This window comes from Chinchilla lanigera, unplaced genomic scaffold, assembly GCF_000276665.1.
Source record: "Chinchilla lanigera isolate Chin_1 unplaced genomic scaffold, ChiLan1.0 scaffold00009, whole genome shotgun sequence".
NCBI classification, from domain to species: Eukaryota; Metazoa; Chordata; class Mammalia; order Rodentia; family Chinchillidae; genus Chinchilla; species Chinchilla lanigera.
This window is the reverse complement of record NW_004955410.1, coordinates 1,530,822-1,553,450: the sequence shown is the minus strand read 5'-3', so window position 1 is coordinate 1,553,450 and position 22,629 is coordinate 1,530,822.

Genomic DNA, 22,629 nt, shown 5'->3' with positions numbered 1-22,629 from the left:
ATGTTAAAATTATGTATAGAATTTTGACGGTTAGGTCTTTGTTCAAAGAGTGATGTTGGACAGCTCACTAAATAACATATAATGATTTTCTGAAGGTGAACTTAAGATCACTATCAATCTCAGGAGCTGGTGAGGAAAATGCTTTCCACATGGCTTTCAGCACACTGTGATCCAGACCTCTTTGAAGGTCATTCCCAGGAGTAGAGGGGGAAGACAATGACAACATATGACTGTAGGTCCACTTCTGCTGGTAGCATCATGGGTCTGTAAGGAGGTTATTTCTACTTTGCAACTGTCATTAACAAAACTCTGGTTCCACAGCTCTGTTTGAGGCCTTAAGTAATATATAATGTTTAGTGAAAGTCATTTTCAGTCAAATTTTGGAATACATACATGCTCCCCCACAGCGTGTACCAAGAAACACCTTGAGGAAATGGTCATAGTAAAAGATATAGCAAAGCTTCTCCGAATACCTAATTTCTTAGACAAATCAAGGGCAAATGCTCAGTTTTCTCACTGTCTTTCTTAAAGAGATAAATCTATGGCTAATTTACAAGACAATCTTACTAAAATTCATTTTCCCCAAATATGAGAAATAGCACTGATGTAAGGATTAAACAAAGTGATGCATGTAAATGCCTGGCACAAGTATGTGCTCCACAAATGTAAAATATCATTAGATATTATTTATTCTTGTCATCAGTGTTTTTATAATTTGGAGGGACTATGTACTTACATGGTTCAGAGTTTCAGAGTAATGAAAACCAGGTATTAGAAACTCCTTCCTCTCTTCTTCGCATCACCTTGTTCTGTGTTTTCAGATATTGCATGTCAAAAATATTATCTTTTATTCACATTTTTTCCAATCATTTCTAAATATAAATTGTGCTTAGTTCAAGGACCATATAAAAACAGATGTCATTTTTCTACTGGGTGTAGACTGTTAACCACTGCTTCTTTCTATTTGTTAGTATACTTATTATTGAATCAATATCACTAAATATTTTGTATTGCTTTAGTTTAGTTTAGCTGTTTAGTTTAGTTTAGTTTAGTCTAGTGGTGCTGGGGATCAACCCAGGGACCTGTTCATCTCAGTTAAGCTCTCAACCACTGAACAACAAACCCAACCCCAAACCCACGCTGTCTTATTCTAGTTTTGCAGTGTCTTAGTCAGTTATAAGCTTATTCACTCAGCTCTTAGTTTCATGTTATATTTTTGAACTCTACAATAATCATTTAATTTTCCAAAACATAATCTCAATACTATAGTGAAATTCTCCATTTTATTTCTTATTATTCTATCTTTTCCTTTACTCTTGATTACATCAATTGTGGTTATTTTAAAGTCTTTGCCTTTAGGACAGTTCTGTGCATCAGGAGTTGTTTGTTCGGGGTATTTTCCTGGATTTTGACCATATCACCGTGCCTATTCACAGGGCAATTTTATTTCATTAAATGCTGAACTTTGTATAAAAAGAATTTAGAGAAAAAAGTAGCACAGTAAAGGCAGGCAGCCAAATGCAGCCTCTCAGAGACCCAGAATTGAGACACCTGGAAAACAACAATTTAGTGAAGAAAAACAAAAGTAGAACTGTACAAATCAAGAAAGAGCAGACAGGAAAACTAGAGACTACAGAGAAAGGGAAGACAATGCAGTGAACACAAGAAGACAGTCTGGGACAATGGTCTGGCTCCAGGGATGGGCTCTGTCTCCACAACACTGAGGTAAGCTGGAGAGATTCACCAACTCCAGGGGAAGCAAGAGCCAGGCAGAGACAGCCCCAAGAAAAGCCCATGGTTATTATAGGCTTCGAATACAGAGTGGACTTTTACCCTAAATGTGACCACTTCCACATGGTAGACTAGAGATGTGAAAGAAATTCACTGCAGAATCCTTCATTCTTAGGGGCTGAGGTAGTCGGAAGCCATTTTGAAAAGGGGTTTATGGTTCAAGATTGAGCTATTCCTGGAAGAAAAAGTCACAAAATAACTAGACTTCAGGGTCCCTGATGTCACCCTACCTACCATCATGACTCGGTGGGAAACAGCCTCAGCAAACAGTCACAGAGAGAGGCTGGCTCGTTGCAGACCCCTGAAAGCTTAAGCAGCAGTGTACTTGGGTTGAGAAAACATGGAGCCCCACTGTCTGAGGCGACAGCCAGGACAGCCTTGTGGTTATCTGAGGGTTCTGCAGCTGGAAGTGCTGACCTTGCATCTAGTGGACAGCCTGGGCACCCTCGTTGCCCACTTCCAGTACAGAGCTCAGGGCCTGTTCATTTTCCCATCTGCTATCCTGAGACATGGGCAGAGGAGCCCCTGGAGAAAGGAGGCTCCTCCCGAGCCTACTGGCCATGATGCCCAGTGGACATGGCAGTGACCAGGGCCCCACAGAGGCGCAGGAGTGCTGAGACCCCTGAGGGAGGCAGAAAGGATGCCTGTGACCGACCACGTGCAGCAGGCTCAGCACCCACACAGCGAAAAGCAGGTGCTTCATTGTACCTCAGTATCCAGCACTCCTATCTGGTGAATCCCAGTGCTTTGGCCCCAGGAAGAAATCTCTCACCTACACACAAGGAAAGTTTTGGAATCATTTCTCATTTTCTGTGGTTTCTTTTGGGTTTTGTTGTTGTTTTTCTTAGTTTTTGGGTGTTTTTTTTTTCTAACTTTTACTCTGTTTCTTTTTACTTTTCCTTTTTTGGTTTTTCTTTTTCTGTTACTTTTAGCTAATTCTATTTTCTTTTGTTCTTTAGTTGAATATCTCACTTTACTGTCATCTTTTTTCAAATTTTACTTCTTTCATCTCCTTTTGCATTGTCTCCTTTTTATTAACATTATTATTAAGATTGCTAAGCTTTATTAATTTTAGCTCTTCAGATCATATTAAACTTTATTAATTTTATGCCACTGTTGAATTCTTTTCCACTGTTGGTTGTATAGTTGCTCCTCTTAGTAGATATTTACTGTATGCCAATATTTGCTTTGTATATGTCTACATTACTATCGTATCACTTTTCTAGTCTTAAAGACAGGTCTGTGGTTTATTGAAAGGAATGGTTAATGCTCAAAATTTTCTTTTTTCTTGACCAATTTTTCCCACCGTGTATCTGATAATCAAAAGGACTGATCTGAAGACAATATGTAGGATAAGAACCATTACTGAATTCCTACCATCTAGTATGGTGAAGCTCTGCACCATTTCCATTTTTTTTTTATTATTTGCTGCTATTTTTGATTGTTTGATGAATCTTACTTTCTTACATCTGGTGGACTGAACAACTTTATGGAAGATAACAGTATCTAATGTAGCAACCATTGTTAATCCCTATCATTTTGTTTTGAGATCATGTATTGCTTTTGTTGTTTTGCTTTTTGTCTCATTAATGTTGTTTTGTTAGGTTTTTTTCCTCTTTAAAATAAAAAAGATGGGATGGTTGTCACTATTACCAGTTCTGCGGCATGTTATAACAGGTTAGTCTTTGCCTTTTTTATTGTGGCTGATTTCTACTGCTAATGATGACAAAGTCGTTGCTCTTGACTGGTTTTTAACATATGCCAATGTCTGCTTTGTTTTTGTATACTCAATATCATTATGCCTTGTTTTGTCCACTCTAAGAAGTGTTGGGGACAAGGTCTCTGGGAAGAAGAGTGGACATGAAGAGGGCTCTCAGATGTCCCGTGGAACGGGGTGAAGAGGGCGTAAACACCATCACATCCAAGGTCACCTCCTGTGGAAACCCAGACTAAAGAGATCTCCACAGTAGTGACACAGTTTCTCTCTCTTAACTGATCTTCAAACCACAGTGGGAAAACAATAGAAACCTGAACAAACAAAGCAACCAGATATTCCCCAAAACCTTACCTTTCCCAAAGCTGATATCCTGGACAAGAAATAAAAATAGTCAAAATGTTTGAAGAAATAAAAGGGGAAACATAAGTATATATCATTACATAAGATATGTAATGAACTCAGAGAGGATTTAATTAAACACACAAAGGATTTTACCAATAAAATTTTTAAAGAGACTTAAAGAACAAAGAAAAAATTGAGTTAAGCAAGAAATACAAGACATATATGCCCACTTTAGAAAATAATTAGATACTATGAGAAAAAAGCAGGCAGAGATAGATGACGTGAAAAGTTCAATGGAAAGCAATGGTAGCAGACTTGAACAATGCAAGGAAAGGGAGGACACAGTATATCATAAACTCAGTAACACCCTGAAAAAAATAAGACATCATGCAAGCTGGAGTCAATAGCTACTAGAAGACTCAAAAGGAATGAACATCAGAATAACAGAAATAAAGGAAAAATGAAACATGACTCAAAAGATATAATAAAACATTTATTCACTGAAATCATAGCAGAAATTTTCCAAATCTAGGGAAAGCACTCAATATTGTAAATCAAGAGGTGTACAGAACCCAAAATAGCCACAACCAGAAACAAACTTCTACACAACACATCATAATCAAAATTCCAGAAATTCTTAGAGAATACTAAGAATTGTTAGACAAAAGTAGCAAATAACCTATAAAGGAAGTACCCTCAGAATAACTGTGGATTTCTTAGCACAAAACTTAAAGGCCAGGAGGGCCTAAAGTGAAGTTTTTTAAACCCTGGAAGAAAACAGTTGTCAACCCAGACTCTTACTTTCTGAGAAATTAGTCTTAAAAGTGACCGAGAAGCAAAGATTTCTATGACAAAGAAATCTTAAAGAAATGCATGACTACTAAGCCAGCACTGTAGAAACAAGAATCTTAGACAGAGATGGGGTCCACCAGGACCAAATAGCCCAAAGGCACCTACACATCTACACGGGAGAGCAGTGAAAGAAAGGGGTGGAAAAGGAATAAGGGCAGGAAAAATAATTCAGTGACAGGATTCCATAAGCAACTTGATATAGAAACTTTCAATAGTAATGCTTTCAATTTGCCAATCAAAGACAAAGGCTAAAAAGTTGGTACAAATGTAAACTAATACAACAGTTAGGGAAATCAGTATGGAGATTTCCTAGAAAACTGAAATTAGGAATTCCATATGACTCAGTGATCCCGTTTCCAGGTTATCTTCCCCAAAGAGCTTAAGACATCATACTACAGCAGTACATGCACACCGATGCTTACAGCAGCACCATTCATAATATCTAGATCCTGGAAGTAGCCTGTGTACCCATCACAAGATGACTGTACAAAGAAAGTGTGATATCTATACAAAATGAAATACTTCTTGGCTATAAAGAAGGACATTTGCAAGAAGATGGATACACCTGGGAAATACAGTGTTCAGTGAAATAAACCAGACACACAAGCTTAAATACTGAATGATATCTCTCATCTGAGTAAGGTAAAGTACAATCAAAGAGAATAATCAGAGATGGATAAGAGGTTGGATCTCCTGCAATGGTGATAAGTTGTCTTGGTTTGAATTTGTAATTTGATTGTTAAAAAACTTCCCTAACTTTCATCTCCACAAAGAAGGTCAAATTATTGCTTTTCGGGGTGTGGCGTGTCGCTTTCATTACTCCTCTTCTGCCTTGCCAAAGCTGCGTAAAGCCCCCTTACCTTTTTTCTGCTCTTTTTCCGTTGTTTATCTGATAATTGCGTAGTTTCTTTATATTTCATCCTCTCTAGATTGTGTCTACAGATTAATTTTTTAAATTTTAAACAGAAAAAATGACAACAAAGACAAAAACAAAAGAACACAAAAACAATAAAAATGGTATGGAATTTCAAAACAAGATGATAGGAAATTAACAATGGTTGTTGTATTACATATTGTTATCTTCAATGAAGTTGCTCAGATTACCAGTTGTAAGAATGCAAGACTGATCAAATCATTAAAGAGAATAAAAATAATTGTAAAAAACCATTAGAAACAAGATGGTAGGAATTCACCACTGGTTGTTACATTGCATATTGCTGTCTTCAAATTAGTTGTTCAGAATACCAAAAATAAGCATGCAAAATTTGTCAAAAAAATTTTAAGCATTAACTGTTCCTTTCAATAAACCAATAGGCATTAGCAGTACAATTAACCCAGCTGTCCTTATATATACATATACATTTTTTCCTTTCCTTCTTCATTTCTTTTCTCCTTTCCCCATCCCAGTTGTTCCTTCCCTTTGAGCAATTAGTAATACTTCATTGTATAAAAATAACACATCTGTTTTATCCATTCCTCCTATGATGGGCATTTGTGTGGTTTCCAAGACTTAGCTATGTCAAAGTGTGGTGCTATCAACATCGGTGCACATATATCTCTGTGGTATGATGTTTTCAGTTTTTTCTGGAAAAATTTACAGAAGGGGAATAACTGGGTTAGGTGGGACCTCTAATCCTAGTTTCGTGAGGAATCTCCACACTGATTTCCACAGTGGTTGCACCAGTCTGCACTCCCACCAGCAGTGGAGAAAGGTTTCTGTTTCACCACAGCCTCTCCATCACTTGTTATTGGTTGATTTCCTGATGATCTCAATAGATGCAGAAAAAGCTTTTGATAAAGTCTGACACTAATTCATTGTAAAAAAAAAAAACTTTACAGAACACTGGAATAGATGGTCTTTACCACACTCTGTAAAAGCCATCTATGACAAACCAACAGCCAACATCACACTAAACAGACAATAACTGAAAGATTTCACTTTAAAATCAGGAACCCCTTACTTTTTAATTCCATACTGATAATGTGTTCATTACCCACACACAGATATATCTGGACTTATTATATTGTCCCTGAGTACTTATTCTAAAATGTTGATTTACTGAAGGTAGAAAACTGTCAATTACTATCAGATTTGGCACTGTGCCATAGTATATAATAAGAAATAAAATATTGCCAGTTTATGATAATCTGATAGGTATGTTCAGGGTATTAAATTTAATATAAATTAGTTTAACATCTGTCCTTAATCTATCAAGAAGACTATTAATAGTTTATTCAATAGTAAAAGTTCAGAGAGTATTAAAAATCTTTTAAAACAATGGCTTTCTGGTGGTTTGTTGATTCTATTATTTTTCTTTTATGATGTAATGTGCTATGAAATGCTGAGTGAATTTAATGACATTTTCCATTTGACTCAACAATTGCACTAGGATTAAGGGTGTGAGTGCTGGCCACCCTAGGTAGCCTGGATAAGATACGCAGGGTAGGAAGAGCTGTGGCTGCCCTTGTTGCTTTGCTACCTTCTTCACCATGAACTGTTTCTCCTCTGCTATCCCACCCTGCCTTGGAGCCAGCTGATTATGGATTGAAACCTCTACAAACTGTGAGCTAAATAAACTTTTCCTCCTTTAACTTTGGATTTTGGGTATTCTGCCTTAGCAATGAGAAAAATAACTAAGCCACTAATTCAGTTAGTTTTCCAGGCATGGTTTGAATGTAAGATACTCCAGCCTCAGCCTCTCAGAACTACAGGGAGAAGCTGCCATATGTAGCTGAGTGTTTTCCTTCTTAATTAGTGGTTACACCAAGTTGGCTTTGCTATCATAGATTAACATGTACATGTAACATCATAAACTCTTGTTGAAACAAATGATTTAAAAATAATGCCTAATGGAAGAGAACCCAACAGAGTACTTACTATGAGTAAAGATAAGCTGATAGCCACGGGTATTCAAGGCAGTTACTGTATTTAGGCAGGTGATAATTGAGTTTCTTTATAAAGACTGCATGTGAGATTCCAGCTCCATTTGGAAGGTGAGATTTCATTTGTCTTATAACTTACTCTGACCTCTAAGTAGCTAGAGAGGTCTGCACTCCTTTGTATTGAGTCAATTCCCACAAGAAAGATTTTCTTTCAAATGCCTGCATTTACCTCTCTTCTGCGCAATGATTACAGAAGAGACAGTTGTAAAAATCCTGGAGAGGTGGAACTATCTAGAGAATACTGTTCAGAATCTGGAACTCCCACAGTGTATCACTTAACAGAGCACAAATGGCCAAGCAACTGCGGCACCAGCACTCTCAGCGTTTACAATTTCCATTCTCGTATCTGAAAATACATCACCCTTATGCTGATAGTTCACACTTTTTCGAAATAGACCAGGAGAGCATTTAATATCCAATATGTTACAAGGTTTTTTCACAAAAGCTCTTCCCATATATACACTTGGGTAAAGGAGTGATTGGAGGGACATAAATTTTATCATATTATTTAATTTTGAAGAAAATGAATATAAAGAAATTCAAGATTTAAAATGGGAAAAGAGAGACAGGTTAATAGAGCAAGAGTAAACATGGGCAGATAGCTGGAAAGACTTCAACAAAACCAGGTTAGAATTAATAAATTCAATAAAATCAACACACAAAAATCAGTATCTCTTCTACACATTAATAGTGAACTATGTAAGAAAAAACCCATTCACAGCAGCTGCAAGAATACTTAGGATAAACTCAACCAAAGAGATGAAAGAGTTTTACTCTGAAAATTATAATATGTTGATGGATGAATTTGAAGAAGACACACAAAAATGAAAAGATATTCCATTTTTATTGATCGAAGTAATTAATATTGTTAAAATACCCATGCTACCCAAACCAATCTACAGATTCAAGGCAACCTACATCAAAACACAAATGACACTCTTCACAGAAAGAGGAAAACATACTTTTAAAATTTCTATGGCATCACAAAAAGACTCAAATGCCTGTTTTAGTCAGGGTTTAAAAGGAGAAAGATTTAATACAAGACACACAATTTATAGGGTTATTTTTATAATATTTACCCAAGATTTAAATGCAGAAGAGTGTGGGAAATCTGTCCACACAGTAGAGACTCAAAGAATCCAGCTGAGGGCCTGGATCCCATGGTGACTGCCTGCACGAGTCCAGCTGAAGACCTAGAGCCCATGGCAATGTCCTCCATGAGTCTAGCTGGAGGCCTAGAGCCCACAACAATGCCCCATGCAAATCTGTATCAAGGGCCTGCACTGGGAAGGCCCAAAAGTTCAGTAGTGGAAGCTAGAAAGTTTTCCCCAGCAGGGTGAAAGATCTGTGCCAGCAAGCTGAAGGATCTACACTGGAGCCAAGACACTCAAATAAGGACCAGAGATCCCCTGAAAAGTACCATAGCCACCCTCAGCAGGACCCGGGCTCCTCCAACCATGAGAACAGCCACGTTCATAGCAGGAAAGCCAGCGTGGTAAGCTCCACCAGGAGAACCAACAGCACACTGTCTCCCCCTCCAGCTCCCTTTCTGTGCTGATGCGGCAATCAGGTGGGCTTTCCAATTCCTGCACCACGCTGAGTTCAGCTGAGTGTCACAAGGTGGCCACTAGTTAATCTACCTCACGCCCCAAAATAGTTTTAAACAAAAGTACAAAACTGGAGGCATCATACTACCTAACTTGAAAATTTACTAAAAGACATAGTAACCAAAACATCATATGGGCATAAAAACAGATACAGACCAGTGGAACAGAATAGAGTCCAGAAATACATCCCTGCATTAACAAAAATCTGACTTTTTGCAAAGGTGCCAAAAATGCAACAGGGGAAAATGATGGCCTCTTTATTAAATAGAAAAGAAAAGTGGATATTCACCCCAAGAAGAACAAAATTAGAAAGCATCTCACAATACAGATAAAAGTTCACATATAATAGATTAAAGCCTGAAATGTAAATTCAAAATTTAAATGAAATACTAGAAAAAACATACAGAGAAATTTCCACCACGTTAGTCTTCATAACACTTTTTTAGATGTGATCCCAAAAGCACAGGTAAGAAAAGCTAAAACAGACAAATGAGATTACATAAACTAAAACCCTGCTCAGCAAAGGAATAAACAGAGTGAAAAGACAACTTACAAAATTAAAAAGTATTTCCAAATCATGTATGTGAAAGTTAATATCCAAAATACATTGGAAAGAACACAAATAATTCAGTAACATGAAAACACATAACCCAATTTTCAAAAGGACATTAGACCTAAATAAACATTTCTCTTCCCTCCACATTATGCATCATGAAGGAAACCCAAGTTCCAACCACAAGGAGGGGTCGCCTCATCCCAGTGAGAATGCCCGTTACCCAAGAGACCAAACGCAACAAGTGCTGGGGAGGTTGTGGAGAAAGGACTACTGCATGTTATTGAGCAAAATGCAATTGGAGGAAGCAGCGCAGTGGTTCCCCATAGTGCCAGAAGTAGAAGTACCACAGGATCCAGCAGCCGAGTGGGGAAATAGCCAGCAGAAGTGAAATCAGAATGTCTCATGGGTATCTTCACTCCCGTGCTTCCTGGAGCACTGTTCACCTTCCCGGATACAGGATCAGCCCTACTGCTGCCCAGTGGGTGAGCAGGTACAGAAAATATAGTACACACCTACACGCCCATACACGCAGACGCATATGCATAAACATGGGCGTGGAGGAATACTATTCAGCCGTAAAAGTGAAGGAAATCCTGTCATTTTGGGAAACATGGAAAGACTCGGGACATTATGCTAAGAGAAATAGATGCAGAAAGGTAAGAGCAGCATGACTGCACCCGCAAATGGAATGTTACAAAATTACCCTCACAGAGGTAGAGAGGAGAACAATGGTTATCTGGGCTGCAGCAGACGGGGGTGAGGGGAGAGGGGAGATCGTCTGCTCAAAGGATCAAAACTTTTGGTGAGAGCAAAGGAATAAATCAAGAAATCCACTGTATAATTTCATGATGGCAGTTTGTGAAACACTGTGTTCTGACAGTGGATGTGTAATGTTCTCAGTGAAAACTGCAGTAGCCCCTTGAGTGGACACTGTTTGTTGTTAACTAGCTGGATTTCGTCATTCTGTGATGTATATGTACTTCAAAATACCTGGTTGTGTAAAAACAACTTTATCCACCGATTTAAAGTAGAAGAAAATGCCTCGAACACTGCACCTAAAGAAGTATCACCCAACACTGCTTCTACTTTAAATTATTAAAGGACACCGTTGACACATAAACATTACACAGAAAACTGTACACACACACACACACACACACACACACACACACACACACACACGTGCACTAGTTCAAATCATTGTCGGTTCTTTTTCATCCTTTGTCCGTTCAAATGACCTCTGCCGGGGAAGGCCGGTGTCTGCTGAGCACCGTGCTTGCACTCCTAGCAGATTTGGGGGAGCAAAGGCAAAGGAAGTCTCTGCATCACGGGAATAAGAGGACGGAGGGAGTGAACGGATGGAGGAGGCTCACCTGGGAAGTTCGCACCAGAGCAGTACTCAAGCTCCCTAACCTGCCTAGATCTCCTTCGAAGAGGGAGGTGGGCAGGAGAAAGATGTGAGACAGGAGGTGTGCAGTGGGAGGGTCTCCTTTCCCTCCGCCTTCTGTTAAGTCTCCTCTGAACCCTCACGGCCCCTTCCATGGCTCCTCAGTCACCTCCACCTGGAAGCACCTGAGACTCCAGCTCGTGCCTGACCTGACCTGGGTCCAGGCCTGGACACAGATACGCGGCCAGCAGCGCTGACTGTGGTCGAAAGCTGAAGTCATACACGATGCTCCCTGAGACACCACAACTCTCAGTCGGACCCCAAGGACGGGCGCGTGGAGATGAGGACGTTCGCCTCAGGACTGCCACCCAGAAAGCCTCCTGCACCTTCCCAGGAAAGATTAATTTTGAGTCATGGAAACAGAACTCTTTTCAGTCATGTCTGAAATTTCATTTAAAATCAGTATGTAAGCTACTATAATACACAGAAATACTCTGAGGAGTACAAATTAAACCCACAAAGAGTGACCAGGCCAGCCTGCCGCGAGGATATTTGAATTTAGCTAATGTCACCATTGTGCAAACATAAATTAAAGAAGAAAAAGTGCCAATATCCTGATGGAGCAGCATCATGAGCCTAGCCTCGGGCTGAAGTCTAAATTGCCCAGTAATAACATTTCCAGTCTTACTCAAGCTGGGCATGAGGGTTGGGCAATTCAGAAGCGTTCTGTGCTTGCTGAGGTCACAGCATGCTCTCACAGCTGGGGCCAGAGGTAATTTAACAAACGGCACCCGCCTGACCTGGAGGAGCTGACGGAGGTTTCATGTTAGAGGAGATTTTATTTGCCAGGCTTTGTTACAAAACAGAGGTATTGTGTGCTGATTAAGAGTGCGTGGGATACTCCTCTTCCTGTGGCCCTCGTTTGGGAGTAGCAAGGTTCATTTTTATTTCAGATTCTGGAGAGCTGAGTTAGTGCTTGAGAGCTGAGGTTAGAGGTAGGGAAGGGCTGTCCTTTCACCTCGCTGAGTTAGATAATATTGATTATGCATTTTTTTAAATGCAGACTGTTTATAAAACCTGATTTACAAAGGAGTGTTCAGCATATGTTAGTTATTTCATCAAATTTTGAGTTTCTCCGCATTATAGAGTCTTTAGAAGAACTGTGCTTAAATGTGATATATTGAGGACTTCCAGTCTGTGGTTTGAGATCAAGTTACTAAAAATTAGACTGTTTCTTTTACAAAAAGAAAAAAGAAAGCTGTTGGTTACCTAGTAAAAGTGAAAAATGCTCTTACATAGACACGTAGAAAGAGGTGATCCTTGGACAGCACCTTGTGTCACCGTAATTTCTGTTCAGAGAAATCATTTTCCGGATAATGTTGAGACCACTCAAAAATTCCCCCACCATGAAAAACAAATTGCTTGTCAAACCCACAAAGCAGAAAACCCAATTGACTTGGGGGAGTTAGAGGGAGAAATAATTATTGAAACATAATTCCAAACGCTCCAAAAACCAAGTATCATATTTTGTCCTGTGGGTCTCTAAAGGACTCAACCGGCCCTAATGCTGTTGCTAACCCCGTGATAGTCCCAGGGCATCGTTTACAACTCGCTCGTCGTTAAATAGCAGGCCTTCGGCGGAATTGATAAATATAGTCTTCAACATTAACTAAATAATCCTCCCAATAGTCTGGTAAAACAGATGGAGAAAATAAAACAGAGGAGTTGTTAAGGGGCTTAACTCAGTCCACAGAGACAGTCTTATGCCTGCGTTAGTCTTGGACCTCCCGAGTTTAGGTTTATGACACTTCTTCTCCATTTTTACTTACAAATACCAACCAAGCCTCCAAACCACAGGCACCCAGCCCCCTCCCTGATTGACTTTAATCCTTTCCACTTAATTAAGAACAGGGCTGGTACCCTGCAAAGGAAACTGTAGCTTTTTCATGCATGCATTTCCTTCTGTACACATTCATGATCATTAAAAGTGCTTTTTAATAATACATTATTTCAAGTGGGTATTTTTCTCCATTTTTGAAGTACCAAGTTAGTTCAAAGCACACTATTTCTAGCATCTTTTAAATTAATTCCACTTCTGGCCGTAGTCAACTCCTTTTTCATTAACTGGAATAAGCTCATTTATCACTGTGTTTCTCCTTGGCAACAACTACTTTCCTTGGGTGCCGGAGTGAACAGGCACGCATGGTACAGCGCGCGGATCGCGAGCTGCAAGGTGGGGAGGGCATGACGCTGCGCACAGAATTATCAGCACAGTGACGCGGCCACTCTGGGTGCTCCCGGCCTGTACTAGGCGTGCCTCCCTTCACTGAGCCCTTTGGTGCAAGCTTTCTTTGCTACCTTTATTTTTTAAGGCCACAGCACTGACATGCTCCAGGTTAGTACCTGTACACACTGAGCTGTATAAATGACTGATCTCCCATCTTCCCATTCTGAGCTTACCAAGCAATCTTTTAATACTTTGGTTTTCCATCTAATTTCTTTCCACATAAAGTTGGCCTGACAGTTTTAGTTCTTGATATAATTAATACTTTTCATTACAGTTTATGTTTTGGTGATTTTTCTTGGCTTGGATTCTAGCCCCAAGTCCAGTCAACCTCGGGTCAATGACAAATAGCTTTTCAGAAACTGCAGAGTCGAGAGCTATTTTGACAATCATTCTTAGGTCATGCTATCACTTCAGTTTTTGTGGTCAGTGGTTTTTCTCTCAAATACTAGCTGATCCCTAGAAATTTTCCTGAGTTTCAGATGTATGTGAATGCTGCTTTTGTATACCCCTTTAAAGATATTCCACATTGCTACATTTACTTTTATATCTTATTCATAAGTTGCCCTTTTCTCATAATAAATATCTTAAGACAGAAAGTAAATCTTGCTAAATTTAGATTATTCTAGTTCAGGTTGGGTGTCTGATGTATACGAAGCCTCAATAATATTTGCTGAATTAGTTGAATTTTATATTCTTGAGGAGAAGCCTTCACTGTGGGATCCCCAGCCTCTCTGTACTTATTCAAACTTTCCTTCCCTTTCCAGCTCTTTCTGTCCTTTTTCTGTCCCTTTCCCTTTACTTCAGCGGAGTACGTTCTCCTCTCCACTCAAATGCAAGCCCGCCTTGCACGGTGCTCATCACTGATTTGCTGAACAGCCAATCAAGGTCCATGCTCCCTCTCAGCAGCTGTTGTGGATATGGTGTTCTTCCTTGTTAGTCACGACTTTAATTTGTCCAAATTCCTTCCAAAAGGTAAAGCATGGAAGGGAGAAGAAACAGTCAGGAATCAGGAGTCAGGAGACACTGCCCTGACGCAGGTGATGGTGGAAACGGCGGTGTAGTTGAACAGGGTGAGAGCTTGCACTGTGGGTGTAAGCTGAGCCTGCATCTATCCACTGTGGTTCTTGGGAGGCTGCATTGCCCAGGCTAACCAGGGACAGACACCAGACACCTCCCAGGGTGGGACCTCACCGGGTTCACCCTATCAAAACTGTCCAACCATAGCAAACACCAAGACACAGTGATCTAAAATGGGGGCTCTGTCAGGACTCTGGGGGACAGACTGAAGTCAGCGCGCTGGCCGAGCTGTGCCCCGCAGCCTCCAGGAGAGTCTGTCCTGGGCTGCAGGGCTGCTCCAGCTTGGAACGCAGGCATTTCTGCCCCATGTGGACGTCACTCTGGTCAACAGCATCACTTTGCTTCTGCCTCCGCTTCCGCGCATCTCTCCTGTGTCATTTACAGGACAGTTGTCACTGCAGTTAGGGCCTGGCCACGTAGCAGATGGTCTCATCTCAAGATCTTGAACCTATGCACGTGTGAAGGAATCTTTCCCAAGTGAGGTCCCACTCAAAACGTGTCTGTAGGGCCACCATTGCCCTCATGACAAGCATCGGAAACCAAGAGTGAAGGTGGGCGGCTGAGAGCCTGAGAAGACAGCGCCCAAACCCTCTGGCTTGTGCCCAGTGCAACACCGAGGTGGACAAAGGGCCTTGGCAACAGTTAAAGAATTCTGGAAAGATTCAGACTTTCATAGCAGTGTATCGGTATCTGTTCACACACTGTAACAGGTGAACTGTACTTAAGTAAGGTGTTAAAAATAGGGGAAATCGTGCAGGTATGTGCAATTTAAATTTAAAAACTGCAGCAGTGTGAAATATTTGTTCTTCTAAACACTGCTTTGCTTTGACTCGTATAAAATTCAAGTTTCAGTTTGGAGCACAAGGAGCTCCTGTCACCAGGACCACCTCACAGATAGCACAGTGCCACGCGTGCTTTTCTTGCTTATTTCACTTTCTGCTACTGTAAAAAACCCTATTTAGTGGCTTAAAACAACAGCGATTTATGATGTCTCACAGTGTTTCAAGCTGATGTGTAGGCAGTTTTCTGGTCTTACTTCAAGCCTCTCTCCCTGCCTGTGGAGTGCGGTACCCGCTGGGTCTGGAATGTCCCGGTCTGGCCCTGGGCAGGGACAGCTGCACAGCTGGGATTGCAGAGCCACCCTCTCTGTTCCTGTGATCCCAGGGCAGATTTATTGCATGGTGGTTCAGGGATGCCAAAGCTCAAAAGTAGAAATGGCTGGTTTTTGTAAGGCTGAGGTCGGAGACTTGGATAATGCCCACGCTGCTGCCTGAGACCCAGAGACAGCACAGGCTCACGGTTAGAGGGGCGCACACAAGGGCACTAATTCCAGACCCTTGGCCTCCTGCGTGCATTTGCGGACCAGTGTTTCCAAGCATGAGTTCACTTTTCAGGACATATTTACTTCTTGAAACTTTTTTAACACTACAAAGGTCAAGACCATGCTTCATGATGCTGTTCCCTACATTTCTAGGAGAGCACTAACTATTGCAATTACAGTGAGAGGCCTAACTCCATGGGAAAGTGTCTTGCTTCACAAGGATTAACACAGCTAATCTCCCATTGTGTATTGTTACCTGAAATAGCAGAGATGGTGTAGCAGTCCCTCCCTCCAAAAGCGGAAGTTGGCACTCCCAGGCAGGCTTGTTAATTATGTGTAAACTTTTTTGACTTTAATAACTCCTAAGGAAGAAAAGAAAAGAATGAGAAGAAGAAAACAGGCCTAGTGGGGTATATTTTAAAGTCTTGATGTTCTGCTTCCTGTGCTAAGGAAGTTCTAATTAATTTACTTTTCTACGGTCGGCATTTATTACTTTGCTGTGGAAAGATCTCTTCCTCTGACTTCCTCGCTTTCTCATTCCCTCTTGCCCTTGCATGCTCTATTTTTGCCTGTGGGCAAGTTCTGATGGTTGCTTGGAAATTTTTTCCAATTTCCACAGCCTTTTCACTTAGGAGTCTACCTGAAGTATTTTTATCCAATCACCCAGTCACCCGGGCTCTTTCTGCTGACCTTAAACTCTTTCTCCTTTGTAATTGTGAAGGCTCACGGGTGACATTAGTGGCTCCGTGTAATCTAATACGTTTGCATTCCATTTTTTTTGCAGGCAAAGAAATCAACTCTGACAAAGTAATGACCTCAACATAATTGTCCTTAACAAGAAGGTTACAGTGTTCTCACCAGAATAATGGCCCTGGAAAGCATTCTCTTTGTGACTCTACATCTTACTTTGCTCTGAACTCTTTAAACATAACAAATAATTATGCCTTATTAAGCACCTGCTCGATGAAGCTGGAAAATCAGACGATAGAGGAATTAAATCCCGACCTTTGACTTCTTCTGTCAGATGCCAGAATGATTATTTCTACTGGATCTTGGGTTGACGTTAGGGAGCAATTGGCTAATCCTCATATTCTCCAAACTTGCTCTCTGCTCTCCTGCTAATGCCCATCTTGTTCCATGTCTTAGATTTATGGTGATTTATTTACCATGTGTGGTAATAGTATCTCCTTTTAACTTTAAGAGGGAACAACATCTATCTGACTTTGAGCCCTGACTCTCAGGGGAACTCAGGCAAATAAAGTTTGAAAACTTAGAAATAAGTTTTTATCTTTTCTTCATCTTTATTCCTAAAACAGAATTTGAAAAGTAAGTAAGTGGTGATAAGTGAAAGGAAAAGTGTCTGTATCTAATTAGTTGGGACTTCACACTTGAGAGGGACGTGTTAGAGTAATACCACACCTAGAACAAAAAACTATGGGTTTGAATGCTTTTCCCAAGAGTGAGACTAATGTACTCATGGAAATGCAAGCAGTGGACCAGTACTATTTTGAAAACATAGTTGGAGTTGTCATTGCTCTTACATTACAAATACAACGAGAACTAGAATTGTAAATAATATTAGCCCAAATGATGTTCAGCAGGAAGTATGGACTGATCTACTTTACTAGACGAGATAGGAACAAAAACCTTGGGGAAATGAACTCAGACAGAAAACGTAAGCAAAGTGAAGGTTACAGTGACTAAACATCTACTACATGTGAAGTGATTTTCTGTGAATAGAATAAATCGCATCAGTGAAAATCACCAATAACACAACATGAAAAGGAGGTGGAGAACAGCATAGAACAATGGAGAAAACAGCACTGAACTAGTGATTTTATACATAAAGTTTTCAAAAACTATGTGAACCTAACTTCTATTTCAGAAAAACCCAAATCAGGCACAGTAGAACTTCACATTCAACCAAGAAAATTTAAATGAAAGACAAGCAGCCTTCCCCGGGCCAGGCAATTCCCTGCATTGTGTCAGCTCGGGAGGCCCAATGTCTGCAGCACCCACTCAATCCCTCCTCGCCTCGGGAGTCACAGCTGCCATTAGGTTGTCTGCGCCCGCGAACAGGAGCCGCTGCATGACCACAGCTCTGGAGACGCTGTCTCAGTTCACGCCTGCGAGCCCTCTAAGAACACTGGAAGGAAGCAGAGTAAAGAACCCAGATTTGATGCTCAGTGAAAAAGGATTCTAGAGATATTCAGAAAGCTTCAGCATAGAAAGTGGGCCCCGGGTCAGGGACTAGGATTGGAAATTACACAGAAAAGAAATTTGTAGAGAGAATGAAGCAGGTTGATGGTGATGGAACAGGAGGTGGCTTAGAAGTTGTTACTGGCTTTGCATTTTATTTTTTATATAGATTTTTGTTTTCTTCCCTCACTCCCCACAAAAACTTGAACCCAAAATTCACAAGGCAACACTTCATCCATTCAGATATTATAAGAGAAATTGAAGGAAATAATTCAAAGTCAAGGCTGAAAATGGAATCGGTAGGATTTAACCAGAAAAGAGTTAGGTTTCAAAATGTTGAGCCTCATGCAAGGAGCTACAAAGAGAGAGGGAAGGATTTGCAGAGCCATTAAAAGAAGTTAATCCTGGATGAGTTCTTCAGGGCCCAGCGGGAAAACTAACCGTTTGCCAATTTACCAAGATGACTGAACTCAGGAATCTATCTGTATTTGTGGTGCTTTTATTTTACTTTCAAGTATTACCTAATCACTGTGTGTTTGCAGCACACAGCGGTGACACGTGTCGGGGGAGCTGTGTGTGTACACAACTCGTCTTCACTCCTTTCACCTCCTCTTTCGTTCATTGCCCTCCCCCTCCTCCATCTCCGCGTCCCCTTGCCCTTTGCCAAAGATCATCCTGTTTCCTATTTTCTGTCTTACATTTTGCACTTAATTACACATATCTTGGGGTTCTCATATAAGAAAATCCATGTGATATTTAAGCTTGTGTGTTTATTGCATGTAACACTGCACTCTCAAGGTGCATTCATTTCCCTACAGTAGTCCTCCATTCATATAAATACCATGATGTCCTTATCCATTCATGTCTTGATGGACATAGAGGCCACTTCCGAAATTTAGCTATTGTGAGTTGTGCTGCTATAAAAATGCATGTTTTCTCTCACTGTAGTATGAGGTCTTTAACTCTTTGGGGAAGATACCTAGAAGGGGAATAGCTAAGTTAGATGGGATTTCTAATTTTGACTTTTGGGTTAATCTCCGTGCTGATTCCCATAGTGGTTCTACAAGTTTAAATTCTCACCAACAACACAGAAATGTTCCTTCCCCAGAAACTTTGCCGGTATTACTTGCTATTTGCTTTCTTGATGATAGTCATTCTTTCTGGAGTGAGATGGAATCTCAGTGTTTCTTTAATTTCCATTTAATTAATGGCTGGGGTGTTGAACTTTCTTCATGGACTTATTAGCTATGTGTCTTCTTTCTGAGAAGTGTGTATCCATCTCACTTGCCCATTTTTCACTGGGTCTTTTATTTTGCGAGGTCTAATTTTTTTTGAATTCTTAATATGTTTTAGGTATTAGCCTTCTGTCCAAGGAGTAGCTGTCAAAATATCTTTCTTAATTCTGGATTTTCTCTTCACTCTATTGTTTGTTTCCTTTGCTTTCAGCAGAGTTTTAGTTTGACATTATGCTCTTTGTTGACCCTTGAGGTTATTTCTTGTGGGACTGAGTTTCTGCTCAGAAAATCCTACCTGTGCTGTATCTTGAAGAGTTTTGCCTATTCCAGCATATTAAGGTTTATGTTTTAATATTTATGTCTTTGATCCTTTTGATTTTAATTTAGTCCATGGTGAGAGTTCCAGGTCTCTCTTACATATGAATACCTAGTTTTCCAAGAATCCTTTGTTAAAGAGGATGTCTTTCCTCTGGCATATGTTTTTTGGTTCCTTGGTCAAAAATCAGACAGCTGCTGGGTGTGGTGGCACACACCTGTTATCCCAGCCCTTGGGAGGCTGAGGCAGGGGGATCACTGTGAGTTTGAGGCCAGCCCGGGCTATATAAGCAAGTTCAAGCCAGCCTGCTTTAGGTAGCCAGACCCTGTCTCAAAAAACAAAACAAAACATCAGACAGTTGTATGTGCCTGCCATTGTTTCTTTATCCTCTGTTCTGTTCTATTGATCCACGTGTCTGTTTTTGTACCAGTATCATGTGATTTTTTATCATAGTACCTTTGTAATGTAGTTTGAAATCCCTGATTGTGATACCTCTGGCTTCGCCTTTATTACCCAGGACTGCTTTTGCTATTCTAGGTCTCTTCTTCCATATAAATTGTAAGATTTTTTTTTTTCTAGTTCTGTGAGTTAAGCTGTTGGTATTTTAACTGGGATTGGATTAAATCCATATATCAATTTTCCATTTTCTGATGTCCTCTTTGATCTCCTTTTGTAAAGTAATATAACTTTCATTAAAGAACTCTTTCACTTCCTTTGATAGGTTACTTCCGGAGTATTTAATTTTTTTAACCTATTATGAATAATATTATTTTCCTAATTTTTTTTTCTTTATGGGTTCATAATTGGTGTACAGCACTACTGATTTAGTGTCCTGCTACATTGCTGAATTTGCTTATTAAGTCTAGGATCTTTTGGTGGAATTTTTGGGGTCTTTTAGCAAGGATGATTTTATCTGTGAACAAAGATAGTTTGACTTACTCTTTTTCTATATGTATCTCTTTTATTTCTTTCTCTTGCCCGATTACTCTGCTAGTTTCCAACACTGTATCAAACAGGAGTGCTGATAGTGAATATCTTTGCCTTGTTTTTAACTTTTGTGGAGCAGTTTTCAGTTTCTTCCCATTTATTATGATGTTGGAAGTAAGTTTGTCACACATGGCTTTTATTACACTGAGATAAGGTCCTTTCATAATTTTTTCATAAATTTTACCATGAATGGATGTTGAATTTTGTCAAAAGCTTTTCTGTGTCTGTTGAGACAATCATGTCATTTTTGCCCTCCCTTCTGTTTATGTGATATAATACGTGTATTGATTTGCATGTGCTGAACTGTCCTTTCATCCTTAGACGAAGCCTACTTGGTCATAAATGCATGAAGCTTTTAACAATTTTCTGCATTCCTTTTGCCAATATCTTGCTGGAAATTTTTGCATATGTGTGCATTAGAGAAGTTGACCTGTATGTATTTCAGTGCATTTCAGTTGAGTCCTTGTCCAGTTTTGTAATTAAGGCAATGCTAGCTTCCAGGAAGGAGTTAGTCAGTACTCCTCCCCTTTCAGTTCTACTAGTATGAGGAGTATTAGCATTAGCTCTTTCCTGGAATTCTTATAGAATTCCACATTGGTTACAGGGCTTTTCTTGGTTGATAGGTTTTGTCTTTGTTTTCTTGCTTTTACTGCCTCAATTTCATTGCCTGTTACTGGACTGTTGAAGGTTTTTATGTCTTCTTGCTTCAGGTTTTGTAATCCAAGTATATGTAGAAATCTATCCATTTCTTTTAGCTTCTGCAATTTACTGGAGTATAGTTATTCAAAATAGGTGCTAATATTGTTTTGGATTTCAGTGATGTCTGCTGTGATATCATTTATTTATTTCTAGTTCCTTGATTTATTTTGTGACCTGTTGGTTATTCATGGGTGCATTGTTTAATCTTCTTGTATTTGCATAATTCTGAGGTTCTTTTGCCTGTGATTTCTAGATTCATCTGATAATATGCATAGTACTATTTGGATTCCTGATGGGATCATGTAGTCAGTTTTAGGGGAAACCCTGTGTACTAGTGAGAGCACATGTATTCTTTTGTTGAAGGGTGGGACACTTTGCAGGAATCTACTAATTCCACTTGTTTTATGGTTTAATTTAACTCTCATATTGCTTTGATGAGTATTTTTGTCTAGTTGATCTATTTTTTATGGAAAAAAATTTCAAAACAAAATCATAGAATAACAATAGTTAATACAATGCATATTGTTATCTTCAAAGTAGTTACTCAGAGTACAAAACACTCTGACTATTTTTTTGCGCCTATAAAAAATTCTCCAAATGATATTAGCACAAACCTTCCTTTTTTTACTTTAATTTTTGATTTTAAAGGGAATAATAAAAACAATAAAATGATACAGAATTTAAAACAAGGTGATACAAAATTAACAATGGTTATTATATTGCATATTATCTTCAAAGTAGTTGATCAGACTATGAGATATAGATATGTAAGATTGGTCAAACAATATAAACACTAACTATTCCTTTCAATGAACTAATAGAAATTAGTGGTATAATTATCTTAGCTAATATATATATGTAGTATAATTATCTTAGCCTTATATATATATCTGACAAACTAAATTATAGTGATGATTCAAGGTGGTATCAAAGCCCACCAGCCTTGATTTCCAGGCAAACACCTGTTGTGTTTATTTCCATGTCTATTGACACATGGGATTACAGCAAAGAAGTTCTGAGAAGGAGCATACTATGGTATTTGGGATTAGATGCCATTATTACAAGAGAGGATTAATGAATGGGGGATTTATCTTGCATTAAGTGCTGTTGGGAAGAAGAAACAATTCCATGACTGGGTAGTTAGTCATTTTTATGCAGAAGGTGAAAGAATGAAATGTTAACTGGGGTTGCTACCAATAAAAAAGAAATTGTCACTCTTGTTAGCGAGAGGAAGGGCAGTTATGTTGGTAGGTGCAAAGTATCCTTCTCTCTTTCAGACCCAGTCAAGGGATGGCCTTGTCTGTCTTGGCTAC